Source organism: Spodoptera frugiperda, chromosome 4 (assembly GCF_023101765.2).
Source record: "Spodoptera frugiperda isolate SF20-4 chromosome 4, AGI-APGP_CSIRO_Sfru_2.0, whole genome shotgun sequence".
Taxonomy (NCBI): Eukaryota; Metazoa; Arthropoda; class Insecta; order Lepidoptera; family Noctuidae; genus Spodoptera; species Spodoptera frugiperda.
In genome coordinates this window covers 5,744,597-5,762,559 of record NC_064215.1, presented here as the reverse complement: position 1 = coordinate 5,762,559, position 17,963 = coordinate 5,744,597, and the positions used below count along the sequence as shown (strand labels likewise).

At 34.3% G+C, this 17,963-nt stretch overlaps 1 protein-coding gene across 2 annotated transcripts in view; it reads right to left on the bottom strand.

Annotated features, from left to right (window-relative positions):
- The window catches only part of LOC118272684 (BAI1-associated protein 3), a 60,135-nt gene extending 49,143 nt beyond the window's left edge, over positions 1-10,992 (bottom strand). For both annotated transcript variants that reach the window (XM_035589318.2, XM_050708008.1), the window contains exon 1: positions 10,649-10,992. The gene's annotated coding sequence lies outside the window, so the exon portion shown is untranslated. The remainder of the gene's footprint in view (positions 1-10,648) is intronic.
- Positions 10,993-17,963: the final 6,971 nt, after the last annotated feature.

The window sequence follows — 17,963 nt, the reverse complement described above, 5'->3', positions numbered from 1 at the left end:
GTGATTAATCAAAAATGATTACGGAGTAGATTGAAAGATTTGCTTTACTCAATTATTTAATTATTATTATCACAATCAATTATTCAATTATTATTATTATAAAATGTTAAATAACTCAAGTATTGAAAGTTAAAATTATAGAAATCAATACACTACTATGAAATATTCTTATCAGAAGTACCTTATTTAGCAGTGTAGCTATTCATTATCATGATATAAACCCGCTTTACTTGGGGGATGTAAAGCAAAACAGTAAAGATCACAGAAAGGCTATAACGTCAAAAGTTGTTAGCTGAGAAAGTCGTACAATAGACAAAGTGTGAATTTTGCAAATAGGTCGCCTCCTGTTTAAGGGTTAATGAACAAATTAAGGCAGAATCTCCAGATGGCTGCGTTGTCCCCCAGGGTCATTCTCTGCTCGCTCGCATTTAATTTCGTTAAAATGAGTTTTTTCATATAAAAAATCACACCTCGCATTTTACAAAGCGCCCTGTCCGTAAAAAGTATTTTAATTAAATTATATTTTTATTACTATTCTGCAGTTGTTACCTTTGATTTTCTTGTTTATTAAAAGTTTGTTGTTGCTTTTATTCAGTCTCTGTGCAGTTTATTAACGCAACCAACTAATGAGAAGTAATTAAAGTATTTTATATTATAAAAACTTATTATTTACACTTAAATTTTATCTTAGAATACTTTCACAATATATTTAAACAAATAATGCATAAGATTGTATGGTTATTTGCAACGGCATCCGGTAGGTAGGAAATACGAACATAGGTAGGAAACGAGTGAACCGCGAAGTACGCGCCAGATAGAGATCTCTATTCGTTATCTCATGTCCTTCTAACGCAGGCTTAAGGACACTTTTGCGTCGCATCACTGATCAGTGTAATAAAAATAAATTCAGAAAATTTACACGAAAATCTGGTGGTGATCGGTATAATTAAATATTAATTGGTATTTTTGATATGTATTTACAACATAATCAAACACTGCATTAGGTATATGCTCTTGCTTCCTTTTTCACAGTTGTAAAAAAATACCATTTTTTATAAAATAATCTATTGTGGTTTATAAGTATAGTAATTTTAAATGTCAGTTTATGTTTAGGCCGTGTCTACCTACATTGTACGACTTCTTTTAATTATAATTTTATATTCTTTGGACAAAATCGTTCATTATGCATTTATTTTATGTTTTGATATTTTAGAATAATGTATAACTATTCATCTTCTCAAATAAGCAAAACTAAACAATAAGTATTTAAGCTCATAAAATACGAATCAAGTTTTTAACGTTAAATAAGATGCTATAAATATAAAATCATTAAACTAGCTTATTTCAAGTGGGATTGAGTTAGAAAACAGTTTAATACGCATATACCTACGATTACAAATCCATTATGACCTTACAGTTTGAAGTGGCGAGCGGCCAGTAATTAGCTGCTTTCATTACACTGGATAGATATTAATACTCGGGATTGTAATGAAATCCAGTCGTACAACTGTAATAACAATAGCTGGCCGGTATAAATCCCTAGATTATAATTGCGTACGGGTATTTGCTGATTATGTTTCTTTTATAAATGTGGCCGCTGTGCGAGATTTTTGTGTATGAATTCTATATATTCTCATATATGTTATACCTATTCATGGTCAAGTAGGTATAGGTAGCGATGTATACTATTATAATATTATTATATACTAGCTACTTCTGCGCGGTTTCACCCGCTCTGTTCGGCTCCTATTGGTCATAGCGAGATGTTTTATAGCCTATAACCTTCCTCGATGAATGCACTATCCAATACACAAAGAGTTATTCAATTCGGACCCATAGTTCCTGAGATTAGTGCGTTCAAACAAACAAACAATCAAACAAACTCTTCAGCTTTATAATATTAGTATAGATAGTATAGATGTTATATTCATGGTCAAGTTTAGGTAGCGATGTATACTATTATAATAATTAATGGTTTATTACATAATGAAATCCCCTCTAGAGAATGTGATTACCACCACTTTCTAGCCTTAATCGTCATGTAAACTTTGAATAAATATATGCACCTGTAATACTCCGACCTTCTAATATCTCTTCAACTGAATTCCATTCATAACGTTTTCAGAGATACAAAGCTATGACAGACAGATATACGGACAGACTGACAGATGGAAGGACGGATGGATAGACAGCGGAGCTTTACTAAAGGTGCAACCTCCTTTACAATTCTGTAACCGAAGAGTACACCATGTAAAACCGCCATAAAAGATAATAATTTAATAATAGAAACTCATAATTCTATGTTTATTCTTTTTTTATGGTATAAGGTTCTATGTTTATTCAGCAAAACATATTATGTTTGAATGAATGCCGAAACGAATGCCAATTGAAGGTCTGGAGCGATTCCATTTCTAAAATTATTGTCATTTTTTTATTTCGTTAAACTTTATCTAAATTTAGCTTCTTTAATCTATCTTATAGAAATGGTCTATCCGGAACCAGTAATTATTATTTCATCCGCGTTTCAGAACCGCGTAAAACGATGATGACGTCAGGGATGTCAGTCACGTGACCACTATCTCTGGAACCGTCCAATCCTGACATGATTGTATCAGTGTCAACCACCGTGAGTGACATTTGGTAAAATTATATTGTATCGCCCGGAAAAACAGATGGTTTTGGGGAAGCCACGGAAAGACCCTCGTGCAGCACGTCTGGGTATCTAAAGAAGATTTTGAACTTTATTACAAAGTGTCATAAGTGTGAAAATCTTTTATCTAATGAGTTGGTGTAGTTAGTAGTACATTTGTAGAGTAAATACAATACCTACATGGGAGTTTAAAAAAAAACATAAAAGTTTTACTCCCTGCCCGTTTCCTCGAAAGGTAGGCACAGGTGTAGTAAACCTAGTTTACGCTACTTTTGTTTAGTCACATGTAACAGAGAGGGCGAGCCTATGTGAACTTCGCGGCAGACGCCGAGCGCTAACTTAAACTTCGTGTTTCAATTGTTTTTTGTAACAACATTACCGAAAACTAGGCCATTCCCACACTTCCTTCACACAAATAAAATATTCGTCCAATATTTATTTGAAGCAAGTACCTATGACCTGAAATAAATCTATTAACTACCTAATCTTTCCTAATTTATTAACGATTCTAAACCTCATAATCGGCAGTTACGATATAAAACTCCTAATACTTTTAATAAACAAACCAATTAAACTTAATGGTCTATAACTTTGTTCTTTAATAAATTAATTACTAATTACTTTAAGATTGCTTTGTTGGAGAGTAGTTGCAACTGCTAATACAAAACGTGAGGTTAAGTGTTCTTTTGGGTTTGTGCATGATAAAGATATGTTTTTTTTTTTGAGAGGGTGAAATCATCCTATGACTTCTCCCGCTTTGACGAGGCAAACTTTTACTGATTAAGCCTTTAACTGCCATCTGAAAACTGTTGAAGGCAAATCCTCCACTAACGTAGGTCACCGGTGATCTACGTGGCAGTTAACGTGTTAAAAGTGACTAAAAACCACCCAGTTCCTTCTCCTGATTTTCGATACGGAGCACTGCGCACCGTTAAAACCGCCCGGTAGTTAGTAGTAAGAAATGCTTAATAACGCTACCGCTACCGTGCTGTAGCTACTATTTTGGGTTGGTATTTGGTAATGATGGTCGCTTCCTAATAATATAGTGACGAAATTGTATATTATACCTGCTACAAAAAGTGCACAAACAAAAAAATATATCACGTTTGATTTATGCGAGATTGAGTAATTACTGATATGAAGTTTAAAGCTTTAGCATAATACGTAAGTCTAATGTCTACCTAAAGTTATTATTGGGTTTATGTTAATACCGTGAAATTGTCAAACCTTTTAAAAGCTAGAGTAGGCTCTAGAGACAGTAACTAACTTCATTAAGTTCCGCGCGATTTTTACAATATTTTCGTGGTTCATTTTGTATAAAGACATCGTCAGTTTGCTCCGCTGTCGTTATGTAAACCAATTTAAAATGTCCTATGTAATTTTCTACCAGTGAATTTCAGCTTTTCGAAGTGTAAAATACTCGTAACACCAGACTTTTATGAGACTAAAATTTTAATCAGACAAAACTGTTTGACGATTGCAACTTTTGATGACAGAGAAAAAAATTACAAATTAAAAAGCATTGCAATAGTATAAATTATTCAGATTATAAATTGGAGAAGGTAATATGAAGATTTACGTACTGTAGAGAACACGGATTTATTTATAATCATAGATATCCAACGCTCAATTCCAATCTATCATATAGCTTACAACTTAATTAGCGAAATGGAGAAGTATAATAACGTAAAACAATACACCAATTGCATGCTGCGGCCTAATTAATCACAAAATTATTGGAACAATGCAAAACAACACTCTCGTTATAAAATGGGGCACAACAATCTTTTCAACGGAACATCGAGGTCCTGAAACAAAGGTCAGCAATCAATACTGTGAGCTAACCTTTGTGTAATGGACTAGGCAGAAGCTAGCTTACGTTCACCCATGTCATAAGAAAGTAAAAATATCCTATGTGTTAGTTAACGATAACGGTTGGTGCGGTGACTGGGCAAGGTGTAGCGGGTTCGATTCTCGCACGAAGGAATCTTTGTGTAATCTACAAATTGTTGTTTTGGGTGTGGGTGTCATGTGTATCTGAACTTGTATGATGAAACGAACCCACAACACAGGAGAAAAACCGAATATGGGGCAACGTTTGAATAAAATAGTTAGAAAGTTCTAATCCGATATAATTATAAGAAAAAGGTGTGATGATATTATGTACTAATCCGATCCCTCTACTACCTTACGAGTACTAAGTGCACTGTCCATTATGACTCTATTTCAATGCTAATCCGGGCCAGGCACGTGAAAGGATATACTTTACGACTGTAGGCACGAATACTTCGATAAGCTGACGCTTAACACCCGTTAACCTCAGTCTATACATGTATATATACTAAATACAGTCTATGTATACTAAGCTCTCATCGTCAGCCTACCCTCGCTACACACGTACCCAGTCTATTTTAATCAAGAGATTGATGAATACTGATAATGACATTGACTGACAAGCTTACCATATTATCACTTATATTTTCCAGTCTGAATACAAAACATAATTTCAACTTTTCACCAGTTAGGGCTTCATTTATTTGAAGAGAAATATATTCTTTATTCTACAGCACGAATCATTGTGTAACACTAGACAGTACTTGCATTGTATTGTGTTGTTTTAATTAACCACGGAAATAATTCATCTAATCTGACAATTTAAACATCGTTTCTGTACTAGAAAGGCGAGGTAATCGATCGATGTTCACACTAAAACAAAAGCTTGCCTCACAAAATAAAGGCAACAGTTCCGTTACCACTGAATACAGATATATTAATAAAATAAATTACAAAATAATCTTTTGAGTCAGCTGGGTGTTCCTGTGGCGCGTTTAATTAAAGCCTCCACTCCGCGTCCGACGCAGGCTTGGCAAATAAACTTTCATGTAAATTGCGACGTCCATCTCCTCTGCCTCTTTTTCAATCGCTCTCTTTGCTCAAAACGACATCTAAACCGAATTCTCTTCAAATCGTAACTGTATTCTGAGTGGAAAATGAAATGCTTCGGTCGGTCTTTTACTTTTGATTCGTTTGTGACTGTGAGTGCCATCAAAAGGCGCATCAAATTAATTGAGAATTCAGATTTTAATGTGTAACGATATAATATAATAGATGTGCAGTACTGACATCTCAGTAAACCTTCCCACAAAAGGCAGGGTTGATATTATATAAAGTCTTTTAACATTTTCTCAAAGTGACGATCGCTCTACGACGTAGTTCGCTTGCCTAGAATATCATTCTTCATTTATGCACGTCTCAGAAATAACGATCTCTTCGCGAGGAGTACGTTTTATATTATTTTCATAATAAACTTCCTTTCCTATATCTTCACAGTTATTATATTCAATACATAATGGTGATGAAGTTACACGATGACATTGTTGTTATTTTAACTGACTATAAACATTTTTTTAAGGAGGGAAATAAACCACCCCTTTTCTACTCCTGTTTTTCGAGTCGGAGCCCCGGTAACGCCGCTAGGTAGTCCACAGCTCCGGATCAAGCATTAGCCCTAATAGGCCCTATCTGTGGTGGGACTACAAAGATATATAGGGTTGATATTTTAGGCTCGGCTGTTGATGTAACAGGAAAAACTGAAGTACTAAACGCAACCGTCGAGGTTAATCAATATTCTATAAGCGGTCGGTGTATTTGATTACCTGAGATGAAATTATCAATGCTAAAGGTCAACAAATTAGTGTTGACATTTCAATAAATAGATTACCAGTAGCATTCCAATTATACAATGTGATAGGGGCGAGACTTCTAACCCGTTAAGGCTGAATACTACATCTAATTTTATCGACAAAAGTCCTGGGTCGAAGGGGTCGAATCCCCTCCCCAAAAATTATGGCTATTTTAATATATTTTTTACTTTTTTTGATATCAAAGGTTGTATGCGTCGTAGAAACAAAAAAAGACGACAAACGGTAGCTAATAACCTTGGCTAACTAATTCATTACTTTTTTCATATGTTTGATAATGTTTTGGTGAGAAAAAAAAATCATTTGTGAATTATTCTTACCGAAAAAATCACTATTTTCCTATATTTTCAATTAGGGGTTCAACCCCCATATTATTTTTTTATCGATAAAATTTGATGTAGTACTCAGCCTTAACGGGTTAGAAGTCCCACGCCTATCACATTGTAGATTGCATACCTAACTACTTATTGCAGTGCAATGGATAGATCTAAACATATGTCATAGGTTTATCTCAATCTATTATTTTAAGAGTTCACTTTCCCAAATTTTTTGCACAGGAAAATCTATAGTTTTATTCTAAATTCATATCTCATCGTCAATAACTAGGAGACAAATCAATATCCACATTAACAAATAGGTAATTAACTAAAATAAAAAGGTAATTTAAAAAACTAAAAAACCCGACTGCGTTTCTTTATAATATTAAAATGAAAAAATTTAAAACAAGTCATCGTAAAATTGAAGCAGTCGGGACCCATTCTAAATATGAAGACTTAGTGAGGGCACATACGGTTGGCTTTCTAGAATGGGTCCCGACTGCTTCAATTTTACGATGACTTTCTTGTTTTATTGTTTTTACATTTTCATATTATAAAGAAACGCAGTCATTTTTAGTTTTTTAAATTACCTTTTTTATTAATTTTTCGGACTAAGTTTTATTATTTTTTTATTTTGATATATCGAGTGTCACTCTCACAGTAAATACGAATCAAACGACCCCTATCAAGCGGAAATCCATCAAGCCGTTTAGGCTAGAGAGTGAGAAATATTCGAATTTGGCGCCAAAAATCCGCCATTTTGTGTTTTTTCATTATTTTTATATATTTAGTGTCATTCTCACAGTAAGATACGAATCTAACGACACCTCTCAAGTCAAAATCCATCAAGCCGTTTAGGCTAGAGAGTGAGCTAATATTCGAATTTGGCGCCAAAAATCCGCCATTTTGTTTTTTATTATTTTGATATATCCAGTGTCACTCTCACAGTAAATACGAATCTAACGACACCTCTCAAGTCAAAATCCATCAAGCCGTTTAGGCTGCAGAGCGTGCCAAACAATTATACATACATACATACATACATACATACATACACTAAAAACATAGACCCTCCTTCTGGCGCAGTCGGGTCAAAATGTAGAGTGCGTGGCGTCTGCGCTCGTTGCATGAGATTAATATATGTAAGTTAACTGAGATTTTTTAGATATCACGATAGTTAATATAAAAATAGGGTTATATATAAATAGTGATTCAAGAACCCAGATAAGTTAGTAAAATCAAAAAGGCTGATCGAAGCTTACCTAGCTCGAGAACTGAAAATAAGATCTCGTTCTCTCTCTCTCAATGTGACGTTTACTTACAACTGCTAGACTTCGACAGCAAACAAATATATTTCTCATACAATCTGATAAAGAAATAAAAATATATGAGAACGTAACCTATATTTAGATAAAATCAGGACAAGTACATAAAAATGTCGGCGGGACACAAAGAATGTCGGTCTGTAACATGGTTACAAGATTTCGGTACATTTCGTATAGTTAAGTTCACATAGGAAAGTTCCGAGACTTCATTGACTTAAAAAGAACTAGAAACTTCTGAGTAGTAACAATAACAGTAGGTACTCGTATGTTTCAGGCCCTTTTATGTAAACCTATTGTCTAGGCTTTCTGAAAGCCTTATAGTTCAATATGTCACTAGTGTAACTAGTCTAGGTCCTGGATAAGATTCTTAAGTTAAGAAAAAACGTATTACATTTTTTTATCGCGTAATTATCAGTAGTTACATAAAATCTAACATGTTTTAAGGTGTCACTAGGACTAAATTAGACAACAGACAGAAAATACTTATCGAAAAAAATATAACCACAGGTAAAGTGATACTAATAATTTTATCCGTTTAGATAAATGAAAACATTTTGTTATTTCTCTGCTTTTGTTACGTATTGATCTCACTGTATTTGAATTCTAAGCAAGGAGTCTGGTTTTGACTCGAACCCCATCCCAAGGGACTAATAACATAACTAGCAAAACTTGCTGTCTTACTTTGTCTACCCTTTCGAAAGAATGAAGAAATTATTTTATTTTAGTGTTTTATTCCTCTATCAAGAAATATTTGACCCAAACCCTTTGAAAAACATATAAAAGAAGTGTAACATTTAGAATACAAAGACATCAGTTCAGATTGAGATCAATATCGTAATTTCTCCTATGGGTCAAGTCTCGAGTCCCTTGAATTTATTGTACAAACATTTTATTTTAAAAGAAAACGAATTTTATAGAAATAAAGAAAGCCCAAAATACAAAGAAGGAGAATTTATGCTGTTTGTTTCAACTGCTGTTTATTTGTGTGAAAAGAGAGGTTGAGCTATCGTTATCCCCTTCGCACAATACTCAGAAACGGAGACTTTAGTGAGTTCTCAATAACTATCGATACTCTGAACTTCCTTGCAATCAGTTCGGGTAAACCCGCCCCCGCTATCTGATCTAAGATCCTGGAATTGACATTTATTGTGATGTAACGTAGATATTACATCACGGGGTGAAATAAACGTCTTCTGTAAAATCCAATAATGTGGCCTCCTTGTCACAATCTGAATGGGTAACTTATCATGTCAATGTTCCTCGAATGATGGGTTTCAAAAGACGTATTTTATGTATGGTATACCAACGTAAGAATGAAATTATTATGTTGAGATAAAGAAATCATAAAATGCTACTTGCGTTACTTCTAATTTTATGATCTTCGTTTGTCCGTTTATTTGGAATAGAAGATAAAATCTTCTTTTATTTATTTCTGGTTCATGTCCGCTCCGAAAATTTTAGCTATAAGTTAAAAATATCATCGTCTAACATGATTACAATGTACATGTACAGGTGAAACGAACACAAAACGCGGGTAAAATTTCCACGTCGGAAAATACGAGCGATTTCACCAGAAAACATGAATGATTTCATCTAAATTCATACAACTGATTAGCCGTTCAAAATATGTAAATGATATTCCATCCAATGTTATTTGAATAGTATCAAATTGCAATTTTTTGCCCCGTATTCAGATTGTGTTCAGTCCAGAACAGAAATTCCGAATTTCCCGACAGTCACCGGCCGTTCCGACGTGTTTCATAAATGGGAATAGTCAACGATGGAAACGTCGGACGAATAATTAAAAAGAGCGTTCCTATGTACCTGTATGTTAGTTACATCCGAGATTTTTCGTACTGAACTTTGAAAAGAGCCTCACAAAAACTTTCCAGTGCATATTGCGGGCTTCATGTGTATGTCTATAAATTCGGAGCGATAGGTAAATATTTTTTCTCATGAAATAGATGCAAAAGTTTTCAATAACTAATTTGTTTGCTCTTACGATAAAGTCATGTTGACAAATTGCGCTGATTTGCGATAACTTGTGACTGTAAATTGATGTATCCGTCACGTATGTGAGCGCAATGAATGCAAAGTTGCAGCGAGCGAGTGAGTCGCTGCGAGCGCGGCCTTCACATTTTGGCATATGAACCCCACCTACTGACCAAGGACATCGCAGAAGAACATCGTAGATACAACTCACGTTCAACTTTGCACTGTTCGTCGTGAAAGTAATACAATACAAACAAGTATTTTATCCAATTCATCGGAAAACTTCTAAAGTACAAACAAGAAAAAAGTCTTAAGAAAATGTTTTATTTTATACAAGAAGAATGTAGGTTTTATTTCTTTGTGAATCCTTGTAGTATATTGTAGTACTTATTTCGTTTGCTTTGTTATACGAGGATACGAATAAAAATAAATTGTAATACCTAACATAGGTACCACAATTTAGTAAAGGGTAACAAAAAACACAAATAAAAAAAAAGTACAACATAATAAGCCACAACATTTATTTAACAAACAAATAAACAATAATAAAAATAAAAACATAAACGAAAAATTACACAAATTAGTTATTTTTAACTATTTTATGAAAACAAAAGTCTTTGGAAGATATTTATAAGTTAGCACTTAATGTTACTTAAAACTTACCTGGCCTCAAGCGAAATACATTACGAGGGCGCGGAGAATCCTTCGCTATCCGTTGGCACTCTGTAAACTTCGAACGATCTCAGTTCTTTTTCCGATATTCGAACTTAATTTGTGAAGCTTAGAGCTTTTATTTCGAGAGAGATGTTAAAGTTAGTTATAATTTGATGATGAATAAATGCACAAACCGAAGACGGTACGTGATGAGGCGTAAGTGCGACGAGTCGGTCGGCGGATCGGCGCGGCGGGTGCAGGGCGCGGGCGCTGCGCGGTGCGTGTGTCGCGGAGGGCGGCTGGGCGGCGACTGGCGTCCTCTGCGTGCTCCGTGCTCCTGCGAGCCTCGCCCGGGTCCCCTTCCTGTTGATCGTGTACGCGACAGGTGATCTCAAACCTCTTTTAATCACTAACTTCTGTTTACAACTCTATCACATTATTGATTTACGGACATTCACTATCGCTCTACCATTACTTCATTCGTAGTTTATCTACTTTGGGGCTGAAATACACGGCTGATATTATAAATATTATAGCTTTTCTACTCGAGTATCTATGAGTATAAAACAATCCTTAAAAAAGCTCTGTTATAAAATTTGAACGTTCTTTACATCAATTAATAACGGTTCAGTTTAGATTTATAGTGAAAAGCAATAAACTTTACTTGAAGCTAAATGGACCGATTATTATAATTAATACTTAATGAATGACATCATTTGAAACTATTATGGAAAAATGTTTACCACTGTATGTTCGTAGCGGCAAGACGTAGCAGTCGTAGTATTCGTAGCAGACGTAGCGATCGTAGCAATAACATTAGCTTCTTTAAAGAAATGCTACGAGTAGAAATGTAATTTTCACCACATTCGAGACAAAGTTTTAAAATCTGAGCACGTTTAGGTTCTGGTTCTTCTGAAGAGTAACAAGAAAAATAAAACGTTCCAGATTTATTGATGTTATGTGCACTTAACAAAAATCTATTTATATTCTTTTCTAACTTGTCAATAGTAATATAGTAGATATTTATTTATATAAAAAAAATGTACATTTCATTACTAAACAGTTTGCGAGTACCATATTTTTAGTGGGACAAGGCTGCCACTACCTCCCGAACCTTTGCAACTTCTGTAAGCCAGGATCTACAGTAGATAAAACCATGAAAAAGCCGGAACACTGAAGGCCGACGCGTCTCAGGGACATGAATAACTGTCTTGGATCCCGCAACGAAATAAACCAGAAAAAATAATTAGAGGAAATAAAAAGACAAGAAAACTATAGTTTCCACTTCCTTCGGTGAAATTTAACGCAGGAGACAGAATGGCTGAAGCCTAACGGCACAAATAGAGGTTGCACAACTGGAAAAAGCCCAGTCGTTAAGCACCATTAATTAATGTTATTGGTGCGACAAGTAGCAGCCCGCATGCACTACGGGACTGCGGGGAAGTTTCCCTGCACTCGGGACTCTGTGCTCCGATGCAGTTAGTCGGAGTCTCGGTGTACTTAACTAGATGTTCTCGACGCATATTTAGTAAGCACCAACTTCACTGTACACTGTACTAACTTAATTACTTTGCGTAAAACTTTCCTGTGGTAATTTATTCTTAAGCGGGTGGTCGTTCGAACGGTGATTAGCAAAGTTTTGACTGCCACCGTCGCGCCGTCTCCCGATAAAACAAGTGAAATTGCTTTCATATTTTTCTTCATATACTTATCAAAGATCGTATAATATTGGTGTGAAAAAATACGATTGGTTTGTTGAAGCAAGTAAACACAGAATTCCTAATAACAACAACAGAATTTTAACATAATAATTAATAATGTGCCGTAATGTGCACCTCTGCCTACCCCTTCTGGGATAAAAGGCATGACGATACGTTACAATAATTAATCATTATTTAAAATTTTCAACATATAGTGTATAAGCTAATCATTAGACGCCATTAGCAAAGGCTTATTCCCAATAATCTTAAGCCTAAAATAGGCAGAGAAAGCCACGGCTTAAACTGATGTGATATTAATAATAGAGTAAATGTAACTGGTTTAGCGTAGGACGATGGTAACTCCGCCTACACCATTATTACTGCACTGTTCTCACCAGCCGTGGGAGTATACCTGGAATCATAATAAAGCCAAAAGAAAAATAACTTCACAAATTAAAAATTATTTTCTACGAAAATGGTTTGAATATTTTTAATAATTCCAATAAGTACAGTCTAATTGTATCACTGCTGCTGTTGAAGGGCAAAGACCTCTCATCCAAAGAAAGGACATCCAACTTACTTATGCGAGCGCACGAATTTCTTCGCTACAAATAATGAATGTATAATTAATTTAAATGTAACTAAAATTCTTTATGTAAATAATTTGCAAAAATCATTTATAGAATATTTCGAATAACAACAGATGAGAGATTTTTTAAAGCTTGGCTTAAACGCTGGCCTTATGTCAAATCGTTAAGTCTGCCACAATCGAAATTGTATAATACGAGTAGCTATTACAACCACAAACCATTGGGTTTATTAGGTACCTAATTAATTCTAACAGTGAACATTTTAATTAAAGGATATTTAAATATAAATAAAAGATTAATTAAATAATTATTTAAAAATATTATTCCTATTCACCATTGAGAGCATTCACAAGTGAGAGCCCAAACTGTTCACTATTTAGTTACACTATCTAAATACAATTTTAATGCTATTAATCGCCAGAAGTAATAAAAAAAATCTTAAAAACTTGAACAATATAAGTTCTAACGCACCTAACCCTACTCTACACATCACCAGTATAACTTAACTAAATATCATATTCATAATGTGTATCATAAACGAATGTAGGTACAGTCTTGCCCTTTGTTGCGACAAGTTGATCAGATGTTTATCAACATATGTTTACGTAAGTACACTCAACACGTCTAAACACGATTTACAAATGGGCATTTAAAGAAATAAAAGAATTACCTATCGTTTTATACATTGGCTCGATTTAAAAGAAGCACGTGACACGTTTCTCGTACGAATAATTTGTCAATCCGATGTGTTCGGCACGAGGCTAGTATAGGATCCGTGTCAATATTACATGTCAACAACATGATCACCTGTAAACAGGGGCAACACACCAATCTTACGTATTCAACATAAATGTCTTTTAAATATTCAGGAATAAGTTATATTTTGCGAGAGGAACAGACGGTTCCTCTCGCTTTCTTCGTATATTTTTCTTTAGTCTAAATTCTGGTTAAATAAACGTGCGTCAAATGGGATTAGCTTGTCATTGTATTTCTAATAAAAACATTGTTATAAATCCAAAATGAAAAATGAAAGAGGACAGTTTACGTGACGCTTTTTCAAATCAAGTCTGGAAGTTGTGCTGGCCAATGATCTATGAGGCAATTTGACGAATGTATTCTAGCTAGAAACTAGGTGCGCGGGTCACCAGTGTGTCCGCTGTCTGGCTTAAGTCTCCCTTTGTTCTCGGAGCTGCCTAGTTTGACTGCGCGTTATCGAGCTCCTGCAGCAGTTAACTCCAACATCCAATTAACCAACTAATTTGAACGTTCCACGACCCGTTTCATCGGTTTCAAATGGCAACAGTCATTATTGTCTGAGAAATATGTTTCACTTCTATAATAGTTGAGAAAAGACTAGTGAAAAAGTTTGTGTATAAGAAGCATAGTAAAACAGAATAAACAAATACTGTGAGTACCTACAACATGTACATTTTTCCTGACCTCATCACAAAAATATAAGCGTAACATTTAATTTCATAATTTTCATCCTCTTTATTATAAATTTTCAGAACAATTACAGTTGTCATATTTATAAAAGCTAATTTAATTAAATGAACCCGTCATGATAACACAAAGTTAGAATTCCATGTCAACACGGGCCTGTGTCGGATGTGGGTAAACATTAAGTAAACAGCCTATTAGATAGCTTTCTGATTGTCTTCCACAGTCATTAGACACCAACTGGCGGAGCTGTTACGAGCGCGTAAATTAGCACACACCATAAAATCCACATCAACTTATAGGAATTGTGAGCCGTCGCGTAAAACTCTACGTCAGAAGCAACAACACGGGAGATTATTACAAGCGATAAACGTTCATAGAAAAAGAATAAATACGACCTTCATCATAGAGCTTTATTACAATTCGGCGATAAAAATATATATTGAATGTTATCACTCATCAAACATGACATGTGATAAAATGTGTAGATAGCAGAAACAAGTTCAGAGCTCTCTCGTCTAGATATGAAATGTTATGAAAGGGAAACACAACGAACTCGACGCGACTGCAACCTTTGTCCCGCGAGATTGGTATGAAATCGGTTTGGACTTATTCGCAGGAGACTCAAAATTGTAAATGTCGATCAAAACGAAAAACAAAGGAATAGAGGAACGAACGAGTCTCTTTGATTCGTCGAACAAGTTTTTTGAGAAGCAATATACGTTATAGTTTATTGGAAGTTCCCAACTACATCCAAAACACCGAAATTGTGACTTATTTTTTTCCTTCAATATATGTTTGTACGAATGCGTATTGCGTACAATACCTACTACTAGAGGTTATAAGTACTATTACAAATGTTTGATTATTATTTGAACTACAATCATTTTAAATATATTAATTAACCACGGTATATATTAGGATATAAAACATATGTATAGAGGGATATTTATTACGGTTATCAAGATATTAAGGATAACAATATCGTTCGAGTAGAGACGTGCGTGTCGAGGCAAGGCGTATATCCACAGGTCGCAAATCCAATCTAAGCGGAGTGCACATCAATGGATCTGATTATCGATTGGCGACCGGAAATGAGCGCGGCGAGTGACGGCCACTCCACTACACCGCGCCACAACCAAGCTCAGAAGCACTAAAGAGTTCTAGTAATTAAGCACTAAGTATAAAACAAAGGAAAGCATTTTTCTACTTGGACTTTTTCACGTTTTGTTGAACAACGTTCCATATTTAAGGTCTTGATGACAATAAAAATGTTGTTACGCGGTAGTGAAATCACTGTATTCGTTGTAAAATGTAGAAAAACTTTAATTCAGAGTAAAATACAACTGCACTAGTACACTAATCATACACAATTAATCTTGTTTTTATAGAAAAGACCACAGATAATACAATAGATTATCATATAAGAGGCATAGATTTAATCCAACAAAAAACATTTACAACGATACATAATCTTATTACTGAAATATTTTAGTGTGATAATCATTATTTAAGACAAAGATAATACTTAGTAGAGTAACAGAGAAGATAATAGAATCTGGATTATTTAATAATTCTACGACCCGCAGTATAACTCTTTAGATGAAACTTATATACCTATTATGCTACATTTAACAAGGTATACATAACAAACCTTTACATCAAAATACCCACAAATAAAGAAGTTACAGTCTGTCGTCATAGCGTCTTATCTATTACATGTATTTATCAATATTTTTGAGTCACATACTCGTGCCTCCTAATTCTCGAGTTGTTACGTTTCGTCACTCGTCTGTCGACACACACACATGTGTCACACTTGTATTCAATTTCCTTCGTAAAATGCGTAACAAATGAGTCCCTTCACTTTACTGATGAATTACTTATACGCACACCGACGCTCGTGAGTCTGCGTCATTTAATGAGTTTATTTTTTTTAGGGTACCTACTTACATTTTTATGCCTATATACAGCTATGATTTGTCTATAGCCTTGCGTGCGTAATAGAAGGAAGTGATATAATGATTTTATATTGATATGTATAGTTTAACTTTTACAGCAAATCGTTTCTAACATTAGATAATTCTAATTATTCTAGACTGGTATTTAAACATGAACCTTTATAACATATCTTTCTTTAATACTTTTTGAAGCGTATGATTTTTACAATAAAGGTTAAAATCTATAAACCGTTTAGATTAGTTTCATTTGCTTGGTACCTGCACAAAATACAGTATGATGTACTTACGTTTCCAGTTCTCTTTAGAAATTTTAATGTCGGTCACGACGTTTTATTTTGTGTTGTTAATTCTTTATACCATACTTATATTATGATGGTTAGCTCCTTGCACATTAAACCTTCTGTCTTAACCTCTTTAGTAAGATCGTTAGAACTAGCGCTGCAAACCCGCTTCCTGCCAACTTAAAATGTTTATCGTATAACTACTAATGTCTAGGTACCTACGTGAGTTATGTAGGCACCTATGTGGTTTCAGCTATTACTTTAATTAACAAACAATTTAAACTATTAATTATTTAATATTACGTTATCTCAGGCAGGATAATAATAGAATTTATCCTGGTAATTTGGTTCTGTAGGTATAACAAGTGAATATTTGTTATTCAGACATTGTTGACCGTTTAAAATTGCAATTTTGAATTTAACAGAAAATGTTTATTCAAATAATCCGCTTACGTTGAAAGTTGAACCTGTTTAATTTGTAAAGTTAGTTCAAATATACGAACTGAAAACATTGTAAACAGAATTAAATGCAAAATAATTAGTATTTCTTGCAACAGGATTATGAACAATGTTATATCAATTAGTAGTAATAAAATAAGCTTTGATCCCTTGCAGATTAGCGCGGATCATCCGGCCTACAATGTCGAGAGCGAGCACTAATTGAAATAACATTCCAGCTGTCCAATATGCGTATGGACAGGGCACGTTTGTATAAATGCATTAAATTAATCAGCTTAGCACAATGCTACACACCATTATAACTATTTAGTTGAGATATACATATACACGGTGTAACAAAAAGGGGATAAACATATCAGGTACACGGTTTCTAGACAACATAACAAACGACACGGAAAGGGCTTTTTAAACTCATGTTTCATGGAACGAAATTATGAATTTTTCTAATACATAAAATTCCAGAAAAAATTGGTAGATACAGGTACTAGGCGATCAGATTTACAGAAGAAATGTTTCGTAATTAGCGAGTGACCCTTATAGTGCTGTGATATGTTTTCTATGATGATTTAAAATTAAGAACCATGCGACAACAAGTATTTGGTAACAATTTTTTTAAACTTATTTTAAGCTGAAACTTTATGTAGAGACTCTATTCAACCTGTATTCTTTAGTGCTACTTGATGTATATGGGTATTTTGTTACACGTTGTATAAAATCAAGTTGCCTACTACACTTATTTTTACATCCCTCAACGTCTCACTCGAAAAGCACACACACACACACACGCGACTTTAGTCATTTTAATAAAATCACAAACCATGTGTTACTGTATGAATTCATAGCAGAAGATTATATTCGATACCTATTACAAAACATAAACAAAATAGTTCCAT